The following is a 24,613-nucleotide window of genomic DNA, read 5'->3' as shown; positions in this document are numbered from 1 at the left end:
GATGGGAGCACTCAGGGGGTTTACGGTCAAATCAGTGTATAATTTGGTTAACTTTAGAGGAATTATCCCACATACATATACTTCTCAAAGTCAGAGTTTTCATGTGGTCGATAATGAGATACAAGATATTGACCAAAGACAATTTGATAATTAAAAGTTTGACAGTCAAAGTTTGAGATGTGACAATTGGACTCGTTGTGGTCACAAAAATATAATGAGTATTTTGTAAAAAATAACCAAAATCTGAAATTTGCAACAATAAACATTTGAAAAATACAAATCTGCCTCCACTATAAATTTGACATTGCAATGACTAACATCCAAAAAACTAAGATAAAGGGCATGAACAATTTGACATTGTCATATGTAGCCATGACCTGTTAATATTCCAGAAGAGCGGTCAATAATTGAATGACATATATGTCAATATTTTGTCCGAGATGGTGTCAACTGACAAGACATGCTTTGTCAACATTTATACTTTTAAGGGTAGTCGGCACGAGTCGGGGTCCTACTAACTCAAATATGAGTTTGGATCCGAACTGTCCAGATTCATTCCCCGCAGAGACAACATAATTTATTAATTAAAACAGCTGAGTCCCCTCATAGATCCCTAACGTGTCTTTCATGCATGAATCCCGTGATTTCAACTTATGGAGAAGAGCAAAATTAGGATGTGATGTGCTCACAAAAAATGGTTGGTGAGCACATCTCCAAATGACTATCGGATTAACTCCGAACTACGAATCTAAACTGTTAAAATCCAAGTACTTTGTGAGTGATTCATGTACATCAAAAAATTTAAAGTTTGGAATTCATTTCGAAATCTAACATAAATGAATTTGAAACTTTAAATTTTTTGCATGTACAGTCATCACTCACGAAGTATTTGAATTTCAACGATTTAGATTCGTAGTTTTGAGTCAATCCGATAGTCATTTAGAGGTGTCCTCACCAATTCCTCTTGGTGAGCACATCACACCCCAGTTTTACTCTTCTCCGTAAGTTGAAATCACGGAATTCATGCATGTTCATCACGGCATGAAAGGCACGGGGGGATCTATGAGGGGACTCAGCTGTTTTCATTAATAAATTATGTTGTCTCTGCATGGACTGAATGTGGACAGTTCGGATCCAAACTCATATTTGAGTTAGTAGGACCCGGACTCGTGCCGACTACCCTTAAAGTGACTTTTAAGATCCAATTTGAACATGCACATGGGCCAAAGTATCTATGTTCACAAAGTATGTCTTGTCAGTTGTCACCATCTCTGACAAAATATCCATATCTATGTTCAGGGACAGCCTCTGTGTCCGCCTGTTTCTGCCGGAGACAGCCCCTATTTCCGCCAAAAACAAGCTGTGTCTGCCAGGGATAACCCCTATTTCAAAATAAAGGGAGACCGAATTGAGGATTCAGTCTTTATGGTTTTTGTAAAAAAAAAAAAAACAATCATACTGCTTTGCTAAAATTAATTTTGTTAATTATGACTTATAAAAAAAATTCGTTAACTTGCGTTCTGTAGTTCAAAATTTACTTTTTCTCACTTTTATCCAGCCATTACTTAAAGTTTTTTTTAAAAAAAAAAAAAACGAAACAGCAAATTAGTTCTAGGGATACCACCAGCTTAATACACCCTTGCAATTTGCAAAAATTCCAAATAAAGCACAACAAGTGAATAACACAAAAGTCTAGCATGTCAATTTCCAAGTTATCCTTGGTTGTTCTCCTTTATGCTCTCGTTTGCAAAAATTTTAAAGTTTTGAATTCATTTAGCACATAGTCAAAAAGTCAAAACAATGAATATTTTATAAATTTTTTTATATGTTTTATATATTAATTTTTCATCATTGTTTTGACTGCTTGACCATGTACTTAATGAATTTGAAACTTAAAATTTTTTTATGTATATGCATCACTCACGAAGTAATTGAATTTCAACAGTTTTTATTCGTAGCTCAGAATCAATGTGATAGCCATTTGGAAGTGTGCTCACCAATCTCTCTTGGTGAACACATCACACCCTAGTTTTGCTCTACAGAGAATGTATTTCCACGGCAATGCATTTAATTTATATTTTATGTTATTTGACTATGAAATAATTTCATTTTTCATCTTTAGGTCAGATATGGACGGAGACGGAGTTTTGCATAATGAATGAGAGGATCAATTCATGATCCCATTTATTTTAAAAAAAAATTATACTTGCGCATAAATTTATACATAGTTTATAGGAAAATACTATGGATACTGTCACACTCCATAACAATCCGTCATGTATTTATCTGTAACGTGAGTATACCACACACATCATCAATAAAATATATATGCTTCTGTTGGCTTTTGGGAGCCCTTGATTTATCTGTTTGACTAGACTTGCAAAACATACATAATTGTATTTTACAGTTTCCCTCTTGAGTATATGTGCAGGTTCATGACAAGTGAAAGAATAGTAAATACACATCAAGAATAAATTAATACACTGCAATATAACATCATGGATGTGGTCATGAAGGCACAAGATATTGGATAGCAAAAACATTAACTCAAGATTAAGGATAACGTATATGTAAGATTGGTAAAATAAGCTTCAGATTGACCTAAGTGAGGCCTACCGTTGTCACGGTCCATTGACCATGATAACGGAATAAATAAATCTTGTACAAATTCCATAACGCATAAAATAGATTTAAGTGTCACCGAACGCTTATCCTTCCAGAGGATTACCGTGGTGGTACCGTTGTCACGGCTATCTACCGTGATCAACAGTAACCACCATTACACTCCAAACCACTCCGATTGACCTACCGTTGTCACGGTCCCCTGTACCGTTACAACGGTCAGTACCACTTACTTTCTTTTTATCAGCTCTCTATAAATAGAAGGTATACCAAGATTTGGAGAACAACTCTAGCCGCTTCCAACTTCAATATTTTGTATTTACAGATATAAAGAAAGTTGTTGTTGCTTGTGCACTACAACTTGAATATACACAATCAATCTCAAACTTATTCAATCAATCAATCAATCTCAAGCTTACACAATCATTTACTACTTCGAGTCTTGTGCTCATCTTGCAATTCTCATTGGGTAAAGAAAGGCGCGCCATATAGAAAGTCGCGAACCCCGGAGACGTAGGCGTTAGTGCCGAACTCCATAAACAACTTTCGTGTAAGTATCTCTAAACTCTACTATTTACTTTATATTTACTTTAGGACAAAGTTATTCTAGTTTCTGCTAAGAATAACTTATAGACACGTTAGAATATTATTATTTAGACCAAAAATATAAAAATGCCTATTCACCCCCCCCCCCCCCCCCCCCCCCCCCCTCAAGGTGTTTTTGGGACCGACATGTGGTATCAGAGGAGGAAAATCAAATTAAGATACACTTAATTTGATTATTGTATTACATCCTAGATATGGTACAACATACACCAAAATTTGATAGAGAACCTCCCATGTTAACTCATGCTACCAAAAACTTTAGTTATTGAAGTATGGGAAGTAATAGAAAATGCTTTCACACCGGTCTATAACTCTACTACCAACATAATTACCACCGAATCTAAACTTGCCAAAAAGGTAGATGATCTTGCCATGAATGCTATCATGGGTGTAGTACATGAATCCTTATGGATTGTGTTCTCAAATGCTAAAAATGCAAAAGAGATGTGAGATTCTCTTATAACCAAATATGAGGGTAACGACCAAATAAAGCGAACCAAATTAGCCGGTCTAGAAAAAAATTTGAAACCTTCTGTGTAGAGAGTGGTGAGACTTTTACAAATACAACATGAATTCATAGAACTTGGTCAACCTCTTTCTAACAATAAGATTGTAGGAAAAACTCTTAAGAGTTATGCTTAGGAAACCTGGATAGGAATCAATGATAAGTGCACTAGAGGTACTGTCTGGAGTACAAGTCTTCACACCAGAAGAATTGTTTGCTCATCTCAGAAGCTGTGAAGAGAAGCTCCGACAAACCAAGGAGTACAATCCCAAGGGAAAAGTTACAGTCTTATATGCACAACTCAGAAACCTTCTGAACCAGGAGTTCAAAACCATGCATCTATCAGACCACCAAACTATCATACCTCACAAAACCTAGAATCTTCTAACAAGGCCGAGTTCCTAAGCAAGTTCCTTCAAGGAGGGCTCGATTTCGAGAAAAAAAAAAAGAAAAAAAAAGAACAATATGCATTGTCTGCAACAAAGAAGGGCATTTCAACGAATCATGCTATACCATCTTTCCAAACATGAAAGGAGGGGGTGGATTTCAGAGACACCCTTCTCAACAAAGAAGAGAAGACATTCACATCAACAAAGGAGAGAAGGCAATGCAGGCAGAGAGCAACTCACAACCAGAAGGAGAGAGTGATGAAGAAGAAGGTAGCACCTGGTCTGAGATTTAAGAAACAGGAAAGCTTGCACTAGTAGCAATTCATGATGACAAAGCATGATTCGATGCGAACTTTCAGGTACCCCACCAACTTTCATTAAATGAAAATACATTCAATCCTAGATCATTGATAGATGATATGTATAATAGCCTACTTAGGGAAAGTAAGAAAATTCACTCTATGCATTCCAATCTCTTAAGTCTAGAAACTCAAGTGAACCAATTAAAGTGTATAGGACTAGAATTAGAGAATAGGTCCATACGTGTGAGCAAAAGTTAGATACTTGAGAACATCACACATCATCTAGAACCACAACCACAAAATCATGGTAGTCAAAGCATACAACATGAGGGTATTAATCTAAAATGCCAGTGCTCATCACATACGCAAAAAACTCAAAATCTTGATAATTTGAATCCACGATTTCACCTCCAAGAAAAGAATTATCCAACTCACATAGACTACAAGATGAATCAAACTCAATTTTTCAATCAAGGAAAGTTCCAACAAGATCTGTCAAACCATGTACAATCCGAATCTTATATAGATGAGTTTAGTGATTCCAATGAACCAAAGAAGACATACATATGGAATAGAAAAGGAAAACCGTACCACAATCATAGAAGTCTAACTATCCTATCTCATCCTAAGTGTAGAAACAGATCAACTCCAACTCATAAAGGTAACCTCCAAGTTGAAACTCAGAGGAACATAAAATTATCTGAGAAACTAAATAAATCAGGAGTTATAATGAACAACATTAAATCTAGGTCTTATGAAACTATGGGATCATCAAAGTACAACTCCAGATCAAGATTAAACAAGGAATCATAAACCCTAAAGTCTAACATCATTTGTTATTATTGTTGCTATAAGGGACATGTGTTCGCAGAATGTAAACTTAGGAAGAAAAACAACATGTTAAATGTTGTTTGGATACCTAAGTACCGTAATGACTAATTAATATTTGAATCATCCCCCCAATATTCAAATTTCAACATACCTAGAGGGAGATGAGATATAAGGGTATACTCTAATTACAAATTACTATAGTATATCCAATCATCTAGTTAAATCAAGAATATTTTTAATTTAAAAAAAAATAATAATTAATACATCCTCACACACATATATAAATATACATACATACATATATATATATATATATATATATAGGATTTGGCTAATATGTTATGGGTTGCATAGAGGCCTCCCATGCTACGGCTCAATATTTAAGTTTTCAAAATCCTAACGGTCGATCCGAACCGTTCATCTTGTTCTATATATTAATATGTATTTGGAGACCAAATTTTACATTTTTTGAAAAAATTTACTATTTTTTTAGATTTATTTAATATCGCTGTTTTTTATGGTCCAGATTTGTCTGAAAAACAATGATTTTCAATAAATCTAAAAAAATAGTAAAAAATTTCCAAAAAATGTAAAATTTGATATCCAAACACATATTAATATGGAGAACAAGATGAACGGTTCGGATCGACCGTTAGGATTTTGAAAACTCAAATATTGAGCCGTAGCACGGGAGGTCTCTATGCAACCCATAACACCGTAGCCAAGTCCTATATATATGCGTATACATTCTTATATAAGCTCACTTTTAGGGGAAACATCAAACAAGGATAGAATTGATTTTCTGATTAACGAAAACAATACGAACTGTGGTCTCTATGCCCCATCATTGTTACAATTTTCTGATTGGTCTGAAGTCTAGTTTCTAAATATGTAATTTATTTGACATTTCAACCCTTTTAGGGGTCTCAAACTGGTAATACAACTGTCAGGGGTCAAATGTCCACTTGCTGACAGCAGCGTTTTCTGAGTAGCTGAACTTGGGAGATTAATTTCCGTTAATTGGCTACACCAAATTTCATGTTCTTTATATGAAAATATTCCTTGAGTCATAACCTGTATGCACGTTAAACAGTTTCGTTAAACTCAATCTAGAGATATATGAAACAGGCGTTTTTGTACAGGGAACTCTGCTGGTAAATGGTTGCTATTATCATGCTGGTAACCAACTTCAAAAATTCATTCCAGGAGTTCTGCTAATCCAAATTTCATTTTCTTTATATGAAAATTCTCAGGACAGAGTGCTCTATATTCTGGTAAAATTTCATGAATTTTGAAGCTACATAGCTATACTAGATAGAGGGTTAAACACAGGGACAGACATGGAACTGTGCTGGTATTTGCTAATTTTTATCATTTCAAAATCTGAACTTCAGAAAATCATAACTAATTGTAGAAAAATCTAAAAAATACGTAATTGGTGTCCATTTCATGTATTTTTGAGTCCTCTATCTAATTGTGATATCCATTTTTCAATTTGGCCCCTGTACTGATCTGCACTGATCATTCTGTCAGAATAGGTCATTTTCATTGTTTTGGCCACTTTGCTTGTACCAGTGATGCTCATATCGCATTTGGTTGCTGAGTCTAGATTCAGTGACATGCTATTGATCATTTTAACACATAATGATCATAGTCAGAGGTTGGGTTGAGGTTATGACATGGTTGTAATAGCTTTAAGCCAATATTTGGCATGAGTAAGTATAAAGACAAGATCAAATCTCCAAGAGAGCCATATGCATCAAAGTTTGAGTATCATAAAATATCAATAGAAATCAAATATTACAAGGAGGTCCCTGGTTTTATCAAAATCACATTTTTGAGCATTCTCACTTGATTGAAAGGGCAAGATCATCAAGACTTCATGAGTCAAAAGATGTAAATAGAATCTAGCAACATCAGCTGCTATCCTTTTACACTTTAGACCTTAGTCTTTCACTAATTGCAAATAAGTCCTCAAGCATAGCAAGGATTAGCATTTTGGCAGCATAACCCCTTATATTCTTGATTCCTTCCTTTGTAATTAGGCCCCTCAAGTGGTCATTAGGTTGAGGAACTGGAAAGGATGCCAATGGCTCACTTTAAAGAGCCCTTGTGTGTTTATCTTTTATTCCAAGTCACTTTATTCCCTTGAATGAAAGTTTTAAATAAAATAACTAGAGGATCTGATGTGCAAGGATGCCGACTAGCTCACTACACTCATCTTAGCCAATAATTACTTTACTAAAACTTCCAAGGGAGGCAAGGAAGAAATGAAAGGAGAAATGGATAAAAAAAGAGACTTTTTATGTATTTTCACATAAGAAAAACAACAAGTAAAGAAGATCAATCGAAGGATCTAAAGTATGCTAAAATTATATTTTTTATATAGTTTTATTGTTGTTTAAAACAGAAAATACAAAAAAAAATGCGTTTTTGATCATCAAGCTTTCATGTTCTTTAATTTGTCATGAGACAAATATAGAAATCATGCAAGCTCTCTCATTTGATTATTTTAAAGACATCAAAACAGAAAAGAACATGAGACAATCAAATAAGGAAGAAGAGGCAAAGGCAAAATGTGCAAAAATTATCAAAGAAGAACTTTTATTCATCAAAATATAGGTACAAGCTTTGGCCATGAAGGCCTACATCTTTCTAATCCCTAATTGCTTAAGCAAAGCTTTCTATGGTAATCAAAGAGGGAAGAAAAGCTCAGGTGAGCTGATTACAATGGAATTTGAGGATTTCTAGCTATATTTGGAGATATATGGGTCTAGCAAGGCTTTGCCATGGTGCTTGATTTCTGATCCGAATTGTGTGTTTATTTCTCTTCTAGGGTGCTCCTTATATAGCCTCAAGGCTAGGGCAATACTAGGGTTTCCATCTTGCAGCTTCATCTTGACCGTGCTTTTCATCGAACGGCTGACATGCAAGAGAAAAATGGGCTGAATTGATGAGCTGGCCGCATCTTTGGCATGACTCAATGTGTTGGCATGATCTCCTTCGTTGATGGCATCCAACGGTTGCATTTGAAGGAGGCAGGGAGACCAAGGCGCAGAGGAGGCAGCAAGCCGTAGTCCTTGCATTTTTATTGTTTCTGCTCTGTTGGAGAGGAGGAGAAGATCCTATTCTCTCATGTAGACACGGTGTAGCATAAGCCATGAAGCTGCCAAGGGATGGTCTTTGGTGGACCATGCGTATAACTGAAGGAAGCACGGGGCGCGTGAGGTTCTTCCATTCAAACTTATCTGTTCAATCATCTGATTGGTTGAAGGAAGTGGACCCCATGTCGGGTTTAATTGAGAGGGGGCTGCCGAAGCTTTTGATCAAGCAACAATTGAATTCGGCCCATTAATAAAGCCCATTTCAATTGGTTCGCTTTCTCATTTCAAGCATAATGGATACGTCCATTTCTAATTTTATTTAATCTTCAAAAATCCATAACTCTTCAATCATTTCGAGTTAGGAAGTGTATAATATATCAAAATTCATGGTTTATCATGTAGAATATTATCATGTATTCTAACATGGCATTATCCATTCATCTTGGAGAGCCTTCATATATTTTGACATTTTCCAAGCATTTAAATATTGCCAATTTCCCATTTATATATTTAGCAACATTTTAGGGTACAACAGTATCCCACCGTCAGATCTGAGAAATCGAAAATATTATGTCACATAATTGAAGATCCTACCATTAAATTCGCAACTCATAATTTGCAAGACTTTGGGGGCCCAGTTCAACTTTAATACCAACGGTTCAATCGATGGTGTTTAGACAATTGAATAAATTTAATGTAGTTCCTCAGTTTCGAGACGTCGATCGGTTCGTCTTCCACTGCAAACCAGAAGCCACACTCATCTCTCGTCTCTTTTGCCTTCTCTTCTTCACCAGATTGATCCCCTTCGACAGTAGGAACCATGATTGACTACATTAGTAATTTGCCCGACCCAGTACTTGTCATAATCTTAGGGCTGCTGGCCTCCCAAGAGGCAGTGTGCACATGCGTAGTTTCTAAGAGGTGGAACAACCCATGGACCTCTTTAGCCGCCCTCAACATCAATGCTAGGGATTCTCAAGCCCAATCTTTCATCGCGGGCATCAATGCTTTACTCAAGAAGCTCACAGATGTTCATACTCTGGAGTTTCATCTCAAGTGCGCTCTATGCCTGGTATAGCATTGATGCGCGTATCTAATTATTAAGTGTTGTTAAATAATTTTTAAATAATTGTTGTTAAATAATTTCTCTAATTGACGCGTGTATCTAATTATTAAGTGTTTACAATAAAATGTTGGGTACTATAATGTCATAAATTGATCCCCAATCACATTATCAGAATCAATTTGATATGATTGACCTACATTTATATATAGTTTTAATTACATGTGTGTGTGTGTGTGTGTGTGTGTAGGAACTGCCAACAACAGTTTTTCCGGCAAGACTCCCACAATTTCATAACTTGAAAGTTTTCACTGTTTCCATTTGTACGTATTCTTTTTTACAAATGAAAACTTGGATTATTAAGAGCTGTCCAAACTTGACAAAGCTCACAATAGTACAACATGAGGATTGTATAAGTACATGTATATTTTTCCAACTTGTGTAATATATAGCTTCAATTCCATGCATCAATTAATTAATTGCTGTAAGTTAAAGTAAATTAAGATCTACTTATCTATTGATTAATTGTTAATTTGATGCAGTACTGTGAGGCAACACTGCCACTTGAGGATAGAGTTGTACATTTTCTAGCAACAATCCCAACGAGGGTTCAAGCATCTCCAAGAACAAATCTGGAGATGGTAGAGGTCAAGTACTGGTGGTTTGATTCCATGGTGTGGCGAGTAATGCAACATCTGATGGTTGGTACAGTAGAATTGGAAAATTTTAGGAACTATGGTCTAATGAATGGCTATTACGATCATCCATATAAGATGCATGATGGAGGAAAGGATACTTATAGTGAGTGGGATTGGGGAGTTGTACAGGTCGAATGTGCAGGACTCGACACTGTACATGTCGAGAAGAGCTTGCTGTTATACTAGGTAGCTAGCTAGATATGTTCAGGATTTAATATGTTCTGTATGGATTACACATGTTACATGTACATGAATTTAATTTGTGCATGGATGTTGTATTTTGGGTATGCATGCATGAACATTAAATATTTCTAGCGTGTGTGTGTATATATCTATATATATATATATATATATAGAGTTAGGCTGGGGTGCTATGGATAGCATAGTGGCCTCTATGCTACGGCTCAATATTCGAGTTTTCAAAATTCAAACGGTCGATCCGAACCGTTCATCTTATTCTCCATATTAATATCTGCTTGGAGACCAAATTTTACATTTTTCTGAATTTTTTTACTATTTATTAAGTATTTTACAAAATTGTTGATCCAACGGTGGCTGCACAGAACAGTAAAACCGTTGGATTAGCGATTTTCAAAGTGGCTTAATAAATAGTAAAAAAATTCAGAAAATTATAAAATTTGGTCTCCAAGAAGATATTAATATGGAGAATAAGATGAACGGTTCGGATCGACCGTTTGGATTTTGAAAACTCGAATATTGAGCCGTAGCATAGAGGCCACTATGCTATCCATAGCACCCCAGCCTAACTCATATATATATATATATATATATATATATGTTCATGAATGTTATGTACAATTAATATTTTCTTGAAGTTTGGATGGGTACATGTATATATAGATATATGTTCAAGTATTTTTGAAATTATAGCAATTAATGTTGAATGATGAATCTAAATTAATTACATGCATTTGTGCATGCAATGTGTGTTATTATTGTTCTGATAATGATTACAACACAAAAGATATTAATTTGGAGCAAATTAATATTTAGTTAATTTTGTATTGGGTGAATTGGCATATCATGTACATGATATTAAATAATTATCTCATTATTAATTATAATTGCACCATATATTATATATCTCTAAATTAACTTAATAACACGATACACATAACCATCAGTACTTGAATGCATGGAGAAGAAGTTTTTTACTTTTTGGTCAAGCTATATATAGTTAATAATTAATTAGCTCTAGGTACCAACAGCAAGTACATATTACCCGTTAGAACATCCCCATTGATTCAAAAGAACTACAGGGTTGGTATTGATCAAACTATGCTGACGATTCATCTACATCACGGATGGTAAAGATCACCACATCTACACCATCTGTTTAATAGCCCAACCGATGTGAAAGAGTCAATCAAAACCAACGGTTGGTTAAAAATTAACCGATGGAAAAGAGGGGGTCGTCAGCACCATTGGTTTTTTAAACGGCAACCGATGGTAGGAAGTTCAACGTAATTACAACGCTGCCACTCTTGACAAGCGTCATCTGTGCAGAAGTACATCCGATGGTAAAGGGGCGATGGGAAAAATATTTTTTGTAGTAGTGGTTTGTGGTGGAAACAGGAACTTCAGTTTCCTTCTCTGTGATTATTGGCTCTTGCTGCGGATTGACTTCTACAATATGTAGTCTCATCAAGAAAAGCCCCTTTTCTTCTTTCTTTGCCTCCATCTGTACAGGCTGGTTGAAACATGATTATGCCATCCTCAGCACTTGTGTATTAGTAATGGTAACCAGATCCCCATCAAAATCCTTGTACTTGATCAGCACAGATTTTAATGAAGGAAACCTCTTTGTCACAGTATATCTCAACACCTTGAAACTACATTTTTCTGGCATCTGAGCCAGCTGTATATCATGGTTGTACACCAACTTCAACAGCCTCTGACGAATGAGCCCTACATTCTCCACCTTGAGGGCTTTTTCATCAAACAAAATATTTCTACTCACCATGATTTTGCCACTTTCTAGACTGTTGTCACCATTTTCTTTTATGTGCACTCCTACTGTGCCCTTGCTGCTTGCATCAATCTTACTTTTGGTGTATGCCATGAAGAGTGACTGTTGCTCATTTCCTTCTACAACATAGCTTGCTTGATTATGCGCCCTTTGCTTCTTGTAGCATTCAGATTCGTAGTGTCCAAACTTATTGCAGTAGTAGCATTGGATGTTTTTCTTGGCTTCATAGCACTCAGATTGATAGTGCCCAAACTTGTTGCAATAATAGCACTAGATGTCCTTCTTGGATTCATCATATGATTGACTATTTTCGGCAGTGTTGCTTCTGCCTCTTCCTCTTCCTCTACCGAAATTGCCTCTGCCTTTGCTTCTTGACGTCTCCCCCTGCATGTAGAACACCTTGTCATCACTTCTTTCTTCGGTTTTGGAGAGCCTTGACTCATGAGTCTACAATGATCCCATGAGTTCATCAAAGGTGTATGTTGCGAGATCCTTTTATTCTTTTATTGCCGCCACCACATGATCAAATTTCGTTGTTAGACTTCTTAGCACCTTGGCCACCACGGTTTGCTTTGAGATGGTATCTCCATATGCTCTGATTTGGTTGACAACTGCTTGTACTCTTGAAAGAAAAATATGCACCGACTCTTCTTTGTTCATCTGGAATGTTTCAAAACCTCTGCGTAGACCTTGAAGCTTAATTGCCATAACCCGAGAACTTCCTTGAAATGTTGTTTTCAAGGTTGTTCATGCCTCCTTTGCATTGGTGGCTGCTGCAATTTTCGAGAAGATCGTGTCATGCACTGCTTGCTGGATGAAGAACAACGCTCGTGCATCTCTCTTCTGATTTTCTTGCTGATTGGGATCTGGATCGGGAACTCCATTTGCAATCAAGTCCCATAGACCATGTGATTTGAACAAGGTTGACATCTTGATACTCCAAAACTCGTAATTCTCGCCTTTGAAGAGAGGAATTGCTGGTTGTGTAACACTCACGGTATTGTTGCCATTTTCTGCCATTGAAAACGCCCCAATTCTTCCAGGTTGCACAACAATCAACTCTACCATCAATTGCAACTTGACTCTGATTTCAATTGCTAGCCCACCGAATCTGGCTTTGATACCACTTTGTTGGAAATTTCAGAAGGATACAACAACAGAGAGAAGAAATTTGCTACTGAAATTAACTTCTATTGCTTCATTAATTCGGATACAAAGTACATCTGAATTTATAGCTAAACATCATTCTAAATAAGGATTCCACTAACCCTACTACAAGCTATTTCTGCCTAGTGCAAATAAGGAAACCATATTCTCCACTAACTCAACTAAATATAGAAATACTAACTCTAGAACACATGAAAAATACAGACTTCTAATTTTGGAGAAATTCTAACCCACTAACTTGGGCAGCCATCTTAATTAGGTGTATTAATTTTGAATCAACTTCCAACAGTCAAGCTGTCACACCCCGAGACAACCCGCCACGTATTTATACGTAAGACGTATACATATCACATACATTATCAATAACATCCACAAATGCCACATTAAATATACAAACAATAGTCTTACAATAATAATAAAAGTGGTTCAACAGCGGTCACGACATACATGGTTAGGAATACGGTAACAACCATGCATGTTCAAGTGTACCAATTTAGTGGAAATTAAACAAATAAAATAAAATAAACATAAGTGGCATTTAATCATAAACATGGATTCTTTCGCTTGCTTTTACTCACGAACTTGTTCTGGCGCCTTTTCTTCATTACCTGGAACCCACATAACAGTGGAATGGGTGAGAGATTCGAACATTCTCTCAGTGTGGGATTCAGTTCCAGTCGCGGATTTTATAAAATTAACTTAATTCTCAAAAGCATGAAAATGAAATAAATAATAAATACTCATGCATTTCTAATGCCATGCAATCCTACGATCATAAACACTTTCATTTTCTTACAAGTTTTCCATTAGTCAATTTATCTTGTCATTCTATTGGGAAGTCCAACCAACATTAGAATGTCGCCAACCCATTGGAAAGTCCAACCAACAATGGGAGGCTGCCAACTCACTGGGAAGTCCAACCAACAATGAGAGGCTGTCTCACTAGACGGGGAGTCCACCCTACGCTAGGTCTTGACCCGTGACGGGAAGTCCAACCAACGCCACGTTAACGAGGGGTCTAGTAGAACACCGGACCCAATGTATACATCCCGATATGCGAACACATCGGCCCCTGTTCACTTTTCTTATCCGTTCACATCACATATATTAACTCAACACAACACATCCTATAAGTCTGTTGAGCAAATGAATAATCATATCCTAATATTCTCTAAACAAAGCCAAATGGATTGTTCGAATTCAACATGCATAACTCAACTATATAAAAATCAATGCACACAAAACGATAGGTAATAATTTTACAAAGTCTAGGAAACCCGCACCTGATATTTGAGTAATTCCTTGACCGTCTCTTACGTCGTTATTATACTTAAAGGTCGAACCTAAAACATCAGCAAGCATTTAATTAATAATGTTTGAATTCACGATTTCTTTTTTTCTAAAACCTTTAATACTATATGTTATTAATCCTAACTTTTTAATTTTAATTAGTCTACAATTAATTCGGCTTAAAATCTCATTTTGGATTCCTCTCTGTTTAGTATTAAGAAACAAAATAATAAAAATAGTATATCATATCAAAAATTAATTTGATGAAATAAATTATATATACGATTATATGATCACAATTGAATATATGGTTATATAAAAAGACTAATTTTGGTTTTAAAATAACAAAAGAGGTTATTATAAATAAACTAAAAGTTTCAGATTGAAATATATATAAATATGCTTAATATAATATTTGTTGGAGATTAAAAGTTTCAAAGCAGCATATGCGAGCTAATAGTGATGAGTGTATATTAAAAGTTGTAGATTTAGCTTTTGCTGATAAAATGATATAGATAGAGATAATATAGTAAGATATCATTTTAAGAAAAACAACGATGATATTGTGGATAGATTGTAAAAGATAATAGAAGTTGATATGATATGATTAAGTAAAGCCATGTGAGAATAGAACAAAATAACATGATTGTTGTAGTACCTTAATACAGAATTTCATCAACCCAAAAGATGAGACTTCAACCCATTTTTGACAATTGTGCAGAAAATAAGAGAGACAGATGTAGAAGTGATTTTTAGTGAGAGAGAGAGAGTGTGCGCTTTGAGGGAGGAGCGGACTACACTAGCACAGAGGAGAGAGATCTATCTATCTTCTATTTACATATAGAAAGAATTGTTTTAAAAAGAAAAACCTTTGAAGGGATAAGAGTGACTAGGGGTTTCGAGTTAAAGGGTGCGTGGTTTCACAGGGAGGTATGTGTTGAAAGTTAATTTAGGAAATATGGGTAGAGAGTTAATTAAAGAAATATGAGTTGCAGAAATTAGGTTGGGCTGAATCGGGCTCTTTTGGTTTAGTGATTTACTTAAATATAATATAGTCTTACTAATTAAATTAATAAAACTAAAATTTCAATTGGATCGTTCTCTAAATCAGTTCTCTCAATTTAGGTGGCGTTACACAAGCCCTGCCATCAGTCCTTCATCTTGATGACCGCTATTTGCATCCTTTTTGCTATGTCACAATACAGATACCATGAGGATTTCAAACCATGGCGTCTCCCCTGTATAGGCTATCGTGTTTCTGCACCTCCAGATAGCCCACATGTGATTTGTCATGACCTTCAGGTACCCGCACAAGATGTTTCCTTTTCAATATAGTTTTTCCAATGAAGTACATGGTTTGAATTTATGTTTGGTAGTTTGCATTTTTAATGGGTATTAGCTTGTAACAGAGCTCTCAGTTTGGGTTGGTATTGTTTAATTAGGTGCTGTTACGTTCACACTTTTCACTTTTTCTCATTTTTGTTTTTTAACTTGCTTTTTTTTTTTTTTTGAGGAAAAATAAAGATCTAAGTCCTTATTTGATTTTTAACTTGTTTTTCGTAATTGTTAGGTTTTATTCAATGTCCTGTTACACTGCTTAAGTTTTTGAAAAAAAATGAATATAAATTCAGTTATAATATGTAATCATATAATCAATGCATTATATTTGATTGGTCCGTAAGTGTTGTTTGATTCAGTCCAGGCAGAGACAACATGATTTATACAACTGGGTCCCTCAGAGATCTCAAGCGTACCCTTTTAGGTTGAATTGTATTTAATGCAACTCATGATAGGTTGTAGGGTCCTACCCTGCAAACAAACACTGTCAAATTTAAAAGAACAAACCAGAAAGATGTCGAAATTTTTTTGAAGGCATGGAAGGAGCCACACCAAATGATTTGGTATTGTTCCTTTGCAAATTCGCTAAAGAATCATATATTTGATTAAGTTCCTTAGCGTGCTACAATGTCTTCCGTTCGACAGTCACATAAAATCCCATTTAGCAATAACATATTTGATGCAGTTTACTTACACGTTGTCTTTTGCGCAGTGACCCTTGATCTCTTCCTCTTTTATTTATTTTCTTCTCCCGGACTGAACCCCTTTCTACATCTTCCCTCTTCTGTGGCGTTTCGAAAATAAAAATTAATTCTTCTCATTTTGTTGTCTATTTTCACATTCCATTTAATTTGTTATTATTAGAATTGACATAAGAACTCAAAGAACTTCAGATCATGTTGACAAGGTAAATTATCAGTAAAGTACCTTTAAATTTAGATAAAATTTTCCGAATTTAATTTCAAAATTAAAATAGAATTGTTAGAATGTGAATAATTGAAATGTTGAATTGGATGAATTGATTATTAATTTATTGTATAGAATTGTTATTGTAATTTTAAAAATAGAGGATAAATAGGGTAGAAAATTAAAATATGTTACCAATTTTATTGTAATTTTACTCAATTTTCCATTTCTCAAAATTTCCATAAAATAATAAAAATTACAATTACATTTACCTGATTCTAATTCATAACAATGACTTTGATCTATTTATGCCAGAAACAAATTTTAGGCACCAATTTCTCATTGTAACACTTAAAAAAATAAAATAAAATAGATAGAACAATGAAGAAAATTAAGTAAATTACTTGCTTCGAGGTGAGTGGCCATGAGATGAGACTTGAGATTTTTAAATAATTTGAAACAAAAAGACTAGATATATATATATATATATATATATATATCTCTTGAATCACTTGGTTGATATTGCATCCTCTTCCTCCAACTATTGTTGATTTGTGGATCAGTCAATGTGCTTCACTATAGTAGTATACATACAAAAGAATGCCATGATTATAACTTGTTATTATTCAGAGTGTTCTTATTTACTGCTCGTGTGTGCAGTATTTATACAAGGAGATGGAATTATTCATGCAAGACTGAGGGGGTACACATATATATAATTTATATAGGATTTTTCAATAGCTTCATATATTTTTTCTGCTGGTTCTCTACCAGTACTAGTTGTATATAGCTTATCAATTTTATTAAAGAAGGCATAAATATTTTTAGTATACTTTTTGAAAGGAAATGTGAAGTGCTGAAATTTATTGTCAATTTGGCATTCATTTGTTTTTCAGTGATTAGACAATTGCATAGTTCTACAATATAATATATATAATTCCAGCTGATTTATAAACTCAGCAGAAACAACTCTATAAACATAATTAGCGAGACTGTTCTTCATCTGCCGGAAATGCAGGCAGAGAGAGAGAGAGAGAGGCATCGCTCACATTTTTCCGAAATCTGATTTCTTTTACATCCAAAAAAAAGCTTGAAGTCATAGTCAAAAAAATTGAAAATCAAGAACAGGAAACAGAGTCAGAACCTGAATCAGAATCTGAAGGAGAGGAGGTGAAATTATCAACTGAACCCTCGAAAAATGTAATATCAACTCGGAGGCCCTTTTGGAGAAAATCGAAGACATTGCTTGGCCGAAAAAATCGATTGGATTCATAAGCTCACAATAAATCACCAACAAGGGGAGAAATTTGACGTGGACGATGACCTGGCACGTGAGTTCGCATTATATATCCAAGCCCTAGACAGCACCATAGTGGCATTCTCGAAATTCCAGAAATTGGGAGAGCCTTTTCTTCGGCCACCAGATTACTATGCTGAGAAGGTGAAATCTGATTCTCACATGTTGAAAATTAAAGATAAATTATTGTATGAGAAGAAAATGATCGAGGAGATGGAGGAGAGAAGAAAGATGAGAAAGAATAAGAAAATTTCTAAACAGGTATAGCATGAGAAACAGAGAGAGAGAGAGAAGTCAAAGAAAGATGAGATTGAGTCGGTGAAGAAATGGAGGAAGCAAAGAGAGAGAGGCAGGTGTGTAAAGGGTGAAAAGGGGAATAATGATGTTTTTGGGTTTGATAATGGAGACGATGTGTTTGATAAAGTGAGAAAGAAGAGGCCAGGTGTGGCGCCTTTTAACAGGTCGGGTGGTAAGAACAAGGGTAAGGGTAGTAGTAAGGGTAGAGAGAGAAGGGATTCAAAATTCGGGTTTGGAGTAGGAAAGGCTTTGAAAAAGCAAAATACCGCTGAGACGACAAATTATTTTAGAGGGTTTCGTAAAGGAGGAGATACTGGGGGTAATAATAAGAAGAGGAAGAGGTTTTAATTTAAATTTTAGTTTTGAAATCAGAATTACGTTATGTTTTGTTATGAACGAGAGAGAGAGAGAGGTTTAATTGGATGTTGTGCCTGTACTATGCATTTTTGTTATCTGTTATTTATCATGGATTAAGTTTTTATTGGAGCAGTTTATTTTGGTGAAAAAAATTAGCGAGACTTTAAATTTTTATATTAACTTCCTCAGGTTCGGTAGTTTATTTCTTATACATAGACATGATTCATTACATCCATGATTTCAGCCTTACACTGATAATACATATCATGATTCGGAATCACCTTATTTGGACAAAAAACTAAAAACATACAAGCTAGCATCACATCACAGTGTGTACTAACTAGCTAATTAATTATACCGAACCATTAAGATTTGATGCCATCTCAAACATTTAGCCAAACACGGAACGTAGCACCACAGTGGGTACCTCGGATGCACCTATTTGGAGATGCACCCAGTACCCGGAGTACCTGGAGTTCCTGGAGTACCCGGAGTACCCTTACCCGGAATAGTCGGAGCAGTCGGAAGTGTCGGAGCTGTCGGAGCAGTCCGAGTACCCCCAGGACACGGAGTACCCGGTGTTCCCGGAGCACCCGGAGTACCCGGACCAGTCGTAGTACCCGGAGTTCCCCGAGCTCCTGGAGTACCCAGACCTTTTGCGGTTGCCGTGGAAACGAGAGTGCCAAGGAGAAGAACCAAGAATAATTTGGAAATTGACATGCTACTATTGTATGTTGTAGAATATATGTGTGTCTTGGTCTTTTTGTGTTATTCACTTGTGCTTTGTGAGGAGAGAATGAGGGGGTTAATATAGGACTTTTTTGCCGATTAAAAGGGTGAAAAAAATGGGGTAATTAATGTTCTGTCGGTGTGGTATGACAGTTTTTTTTTTTTTTTTTTTTTTGCTTTGAGGTATGACAGTTTAAAGATGATAATTACGATTGTAAATAATATATAATTGAATTAATTTTGTGTGGTACCCCTAGAATTAATTGTTGGGTCAATTTTTTCAATTCTTTAAGGACCGTTTGGATAAAGTGAGAGAAATTTTGAACAACACAACGATAGTTAGTACGCTATTTGGTCGAATTTGACCCGAGTAAATTTTATTTTTGATAATTAAAAACACAAATAAAATATATTATACACTTAAAATCTCATCAATTAATTTTATTTTTGATAATGAATGTGCTGATTTATTTTGCAACAAAGTTCAATGTCATTTGGCTAAAATGTATGGATTCTTTTGACATATATGTTTCAAAGTTCAATTCTGAAAATATCAATGATACATTTATTCCCTGAAAGTTTAATATCATTTGCCAAAACATGTATGGTTTCTTTGATGGGTTTGAAAGAAGCATCTATGTGTTGTATATTTTTTTCTCACGGCTCCGTCATTGTTGATATTAATTCACAATTAATTTTGCTTTACCATCACTTAGCTAGGTCACCATTTCATTCTGCCTTAATAAAACACACATGCTTGATATTTGATATTATGCGGTACCAGACTTTATTGGGGTGAGTCTAAAATTCACAGGATTCATTAAAAATTCGTGCGAAATTCTAACTCTAGCTTCGAAGGATGTACGGAAATTTTTTTATTTACCACCCCAATAAAGCAAAATTAAATCATTATCACCCGTTTATTCGGATTTAAGATTCCACCACGAACACATACCCAATATGCGGATGGATCCCAATCGGAACGCATACCCAGTACGTGAAAGGATCGGTGCGCGGACTGGGTACGCGAACCGATCGGTGCATGTACTGGGTATGCGAACGGATTGCGTAGTTCTATATCTGCCCAAATCTGCCCTTCATTCATTCATTCCGCAAGGCAGAAGTGAGTATTTTTAGTTTTTTTACAATTTCATCTCTTTATTTTCAAAAAAATTATTTTTTGCAGTATTTTTAATTTAGTGTAAATTTTTTAATTATTAGGTTTGTTCCTTATTTCAACTAACTATGATTGGAATTGCTTGTTATTTTGGTGGTGAAGTATTACAAGGACCAAATGGCACTTTTTATAGTACCCAACCTTAGAAAATGTTCAATATCGGCTTAGGTTTGGATTTTAGAGGTATAAATAGGGAAGTGCATGAGCAACTCGGTATTGACCACCATAATTATGAACTGGTAATTACTGCAAGGATCAATATTGGCTGCAACCAAACCTGATTACAACAGCTTCCGATACAAGATGATACCAATTGGGGGCTATATGTTCAAATGACAATGAATATGACCACTCCTTTCAAGTTCTTAGAGTTATATGTGGAAGCCAACCCCAGACAAAACCCTAGACAGAACACCAGAAAATTGTTGCAGTTGACTCAGGGTCGGGGCCTCGAGCATTCTGTAATGGGTCATAACCGAGCCCTATCTGTAGCGGGCCCTAGTCGGGCCCCATCTGTAGCGGGTCATAGTAGGGTCCAATCTGATAGGGGTCGATCCTTGATTCCATCCTCGTCCTCTAGACGAGTCCAATCTGAATGGAACCGATCTAAAATCCTAAAATAACTTGATTGTGTTGACAATACGGATGAGAATTCTGAAGAAAGGGAGGTAGAGGCTAATTGGGATGTTAGTGAGGACGGTGGAGTATCAGATCATAGTGATGAGGAAACTGGTCGTCCTGTGCTTGGTAGGCAGAAGTGGCCTATATCGGGTCATGGGGAAAGACACCCGTTTGAGCAATTTCATGACACATTAGGGTTTGAAGAGACCGATAGCTCTTCTTTTTGCAACGTCTGAGGTATGTTTGTTAATTTATATTTAATTTAAATTTCATTATTAAATTGTTGTTATTAAATTGATGTTGTTTAATTTTTGTGATTTCTTTTGTAAATTAGACTGGAGAAAGACATGAATTGTCTCAGGGGATAACGTATGACAACAAGGATAAAATGAAAGATACAATTCAGCACTGGCACATTTAAAAAATATCGAGATAAAACAGACACACAACGATACCACCAGGATGAGGTACAAGTGTATTAGCGAACGGTGCAGGTGGAGGTTGGTTGTGAGGGCTACAGGCTTTGGTAATACTTGGGTCATCACGAAGAATGTGGCTCAGCACACATGCCACGCATCGGTATCCAGGTTAGATCATGCGCAGTTGACGTCCGCTATGGTCGCCAACTACATAAAATTATCATTGAAAAAAATGCTTATATTAGTATCGGGGCAATCGCTGACTTGGTTTCTAAAAGGCACGAGGGGATTGTCCCAAAGTACCACAAATTATGGCGTGGTAGAGAGTTAGCGATTACCCAGGCATTTGATAGTTGGGAGGGGTCTTACGGGCTGATTATCCCTTTGTTGGAGGCAATAAAAAGGACAAATTCGGGAACCATATATAAAATTGTTTCAAAGCCAACCACTAAGCCAAGGTATCAGTTTTTCATTAGAGTAGCATGGGCATGGGGACCATGTATTGCCGTAGTTAGTCAACTCAGACCCATCAGCAGTATCGATTCATGTTTCTTGTCTGGCAAATACAGGGGTAAGCTATTAATTATAACCGGATATGATGCGGAGAACTAGTTAATCCCGTTAGCATTTGGACTGGTAGAGAGCGAGAATTTTGAGAATTGGGGGTGATTCATGAAGTGGGTGTGAGAGTTTATAATTGGGCGAAACATATACATTTGTGTAGTATTTGACCCTCACAAGGGCATAAAAAAGGTGTTTATTCAAGATGATTTGGGTTAGTACGAGGAGAAAGGGGAGTGTGCTCACCGGTACTGCTCTCAATATGTGTTTGAGAATTTTGGAAAGCACACTCATGATAAGATTTCTTCCACTTTTTCAAGATTATGGTTGAAAAGAAGAAGACAAGAAGATTGCATGAAAGACTTGATGCAATTGGAAGGCGAAATCTTGCTTGCTTGGCATATTTGGATACATGTGGCAAATATAATGAAAATGATAAAGGAGAACCGTCTAACCCATGGAAGATGTATCAAGTTATGAACGATGGATCTCATTGGGAAATAATGACTAGCAATGATTCTAAATCGCTCAACAATGTCTTCGAAACTTCTCGCAGGTTTGTATTTTGTAATCATCATATTTATTATTATTATTTTCTTCAATTAATTATAATTTTTAATTCTCGTAAGTTACCAGTTGCCGCAATCATTGAGGAGACATTCTACAAGTGTGTTAACTGGTTTCTTGAAAGAAGAGAGAAGACCGTGCAATGCCAAGCAACAGGTCAGCTTTTTTCCACTCGCATAGATGAAAAGCTGGAGAAGCACATTGGGAAGGTTAAAAAAATGACAACGCTTGTATTCAGCCATTATGGAGAATTCATGGTGACCTCACATGACGAAAAAATTAATTTTGACATAGAGAATGGCAAATGGGTGCACACATCTCAAGACTGCAGGTATAGGGTACTTGTGAAGAGCGACCATGAGGTGGAATGTATGTGTCAGAAGCCTTAGATGGGCAGAAAACCATGTGTTCATGTGATGGTGATGTGTTGTCTAAGGTAAAATTATGTTTTATTTAATTTCAAAACTTCATATTAGGAATGACATTACTTAGAAATGTGTGAACATTATAGGAACTTGGATCCAAATGTCTTCGTCAATTACTATTACAATATTCAAATACTCATCGACACATGAAGTGGTGAATTTCATATGTATGACAATCAATGTGATTGGCCGGTGCACGAAGGAGCGATCTTAGTTCCAGAGCATTGGTTGGTGAAGTTGGGTAGGAGATGACACAACCGGATCCAAATGTGGATGAATATATTGGAAGGATGACAAATGGATCACCAAACCAACAGAGTAACCCTTGAGAAGAAGAAGGGATGCAAGAAACCGTACACAATAAAGTAATTTTTTTAAAAAAAATTGGCACAAAACAGCTCTTTTTTGGCTAGGAACTGCTCTATTTTGGCCTGGAACATCCTGTTTTGGCTTTGGCCGAACTATGCACTTTTATGCATTGCCAGGAACAGCCAGGAACAGCTCTATTTTGGCCAGGAACAACCCTGTTTTGGCTCAGAACATATACTATTTTTGCAGACAAGGCTAAATCAATAATCTTGATGAATTAACAATTATTTTAACATATATATTTTCTCATTGCAGTTTCATCGTTCAAGAGGTGGTGATTTTAGCCAAAAATTTGTATGTTAATTTTTATTGTAGTATGACTTATGTTTTGTTCATGTCGAAGTGATTAGTTTGAATGATGTAGCACTTATTTTTTGTTCAAGTCGAATTTTAAGATATGCAGTGGTAAACGTAATAAGGTCCTAAAATACAAACGTAACCAAATAAAAATCAGAATAACATAATAACTAAATAATAGTCCGAATAACAACATATTCATAATAAAATGTGTATAAGGCTGAGTTTATCTACTCTTTTGTTTGACTTGGCACAACAACAATTAGATTATGAATATGCTATCCTTAGAGTTAGTGTTGGGTGGATTTACATCTTGCAATTATTTCTCTGAAAACAATGATGTAATTTAACTTTTGTTTCATTAATATGAAATGGGCTTCTAGCGTTTTATCCAAAAAAAAGTCCAAATAACACAAATAAAAGTCTAAATAACATAGTAACTACATGAAGGTCGGTATGTCTTTGTCTGGTACACTGCTGCACTATTCTCTGGCAGTGGCTCATCTTGTGTGTAAAACTAAGGAGATGAGTAATCCTGAATGTATGCATCGTATTGAGAACCCAAGTCAAACACAAACTCCTGCTGTGGCGCAGTCTTCTGATAATACTAGGGCATATCTCCCTGAAAATAAATGGTTAATAAATGAATAATTTAGTTTCTCAATAATTAGGTTATTAGAAAAATA

At 35.7% G+C, this 24,613-nt stretch overlaps 1 protein-coding gene, 1 long non-coding RNA gene and 1 pseudogene across 6 annotated transcripts in view; 1 reads left to right on the top strand and 2 right to left on the bottom strand.

The window, feature by feature from the left end:
• LOC144546500 (uncharacterized) overlaps positions 1 to 19,094 on the bottom strand; it is a 50,877-nt gene extending 31,783 nt beyond the window's left edge. The window contains exon 1 of the long non-coding RNA XR_013508803.1: positions 18,975 to 19,094. This is a non-coding gene — a long non-coding RNA (uncharacterized LOC144546500). The remainder of the gene's footprint in view (positions 1 to 18,974) is intronic.
• Positions 1 to 24,613, bottom strand: part of LOC144546499 (uncharacterized) — a 205,884-nt gene that overhangs the window by 80,165 nt on the left and 101,106 nt on the right. For 3 of the 5 annotated variants that reach the window (XR_013508800.1, XR_013508802.1, XR_013508801.1), the window contains one exon: positions 18,931 to 19,232. The exons of the other annotated variants lie outside the window; for them this stretch is intronic. The gene's annotated coding sequence lies outside the window, so the exon portion shown is untranslated. Of the gene's footprint in view, positions 1 to 18,930; positions 19,233 to 24,613 lie in introns of those variants that run through there. 5 annotated transcript variants of the gene reach the window in all.
• LOC144546083 (putative rRNA-processing protein EBP2 homolog pseudogene) lies at positions 15,732 to 18,899 on the top strand (annotated as a pseudogene).

This window comes from Carex rostrata, chromosome 29 (genome assembly GCF_964058835.1).
Source record: "Carex rostrata chromosome 29, lpCarRost1.2, whole genome shotgun sequence".
In the NCBI taxonomy this organism is placed as follows: Eukaryota; Viridiplantae; Streptophyta; class Magnoliopsida; order Poales; family Cyperaceae; genus Carex; species Carex rostrata.
Note: the sequence above shows the minus strand (reverse complement) of the source record. Positions and strands in the feature narration are given on the sequence as shown.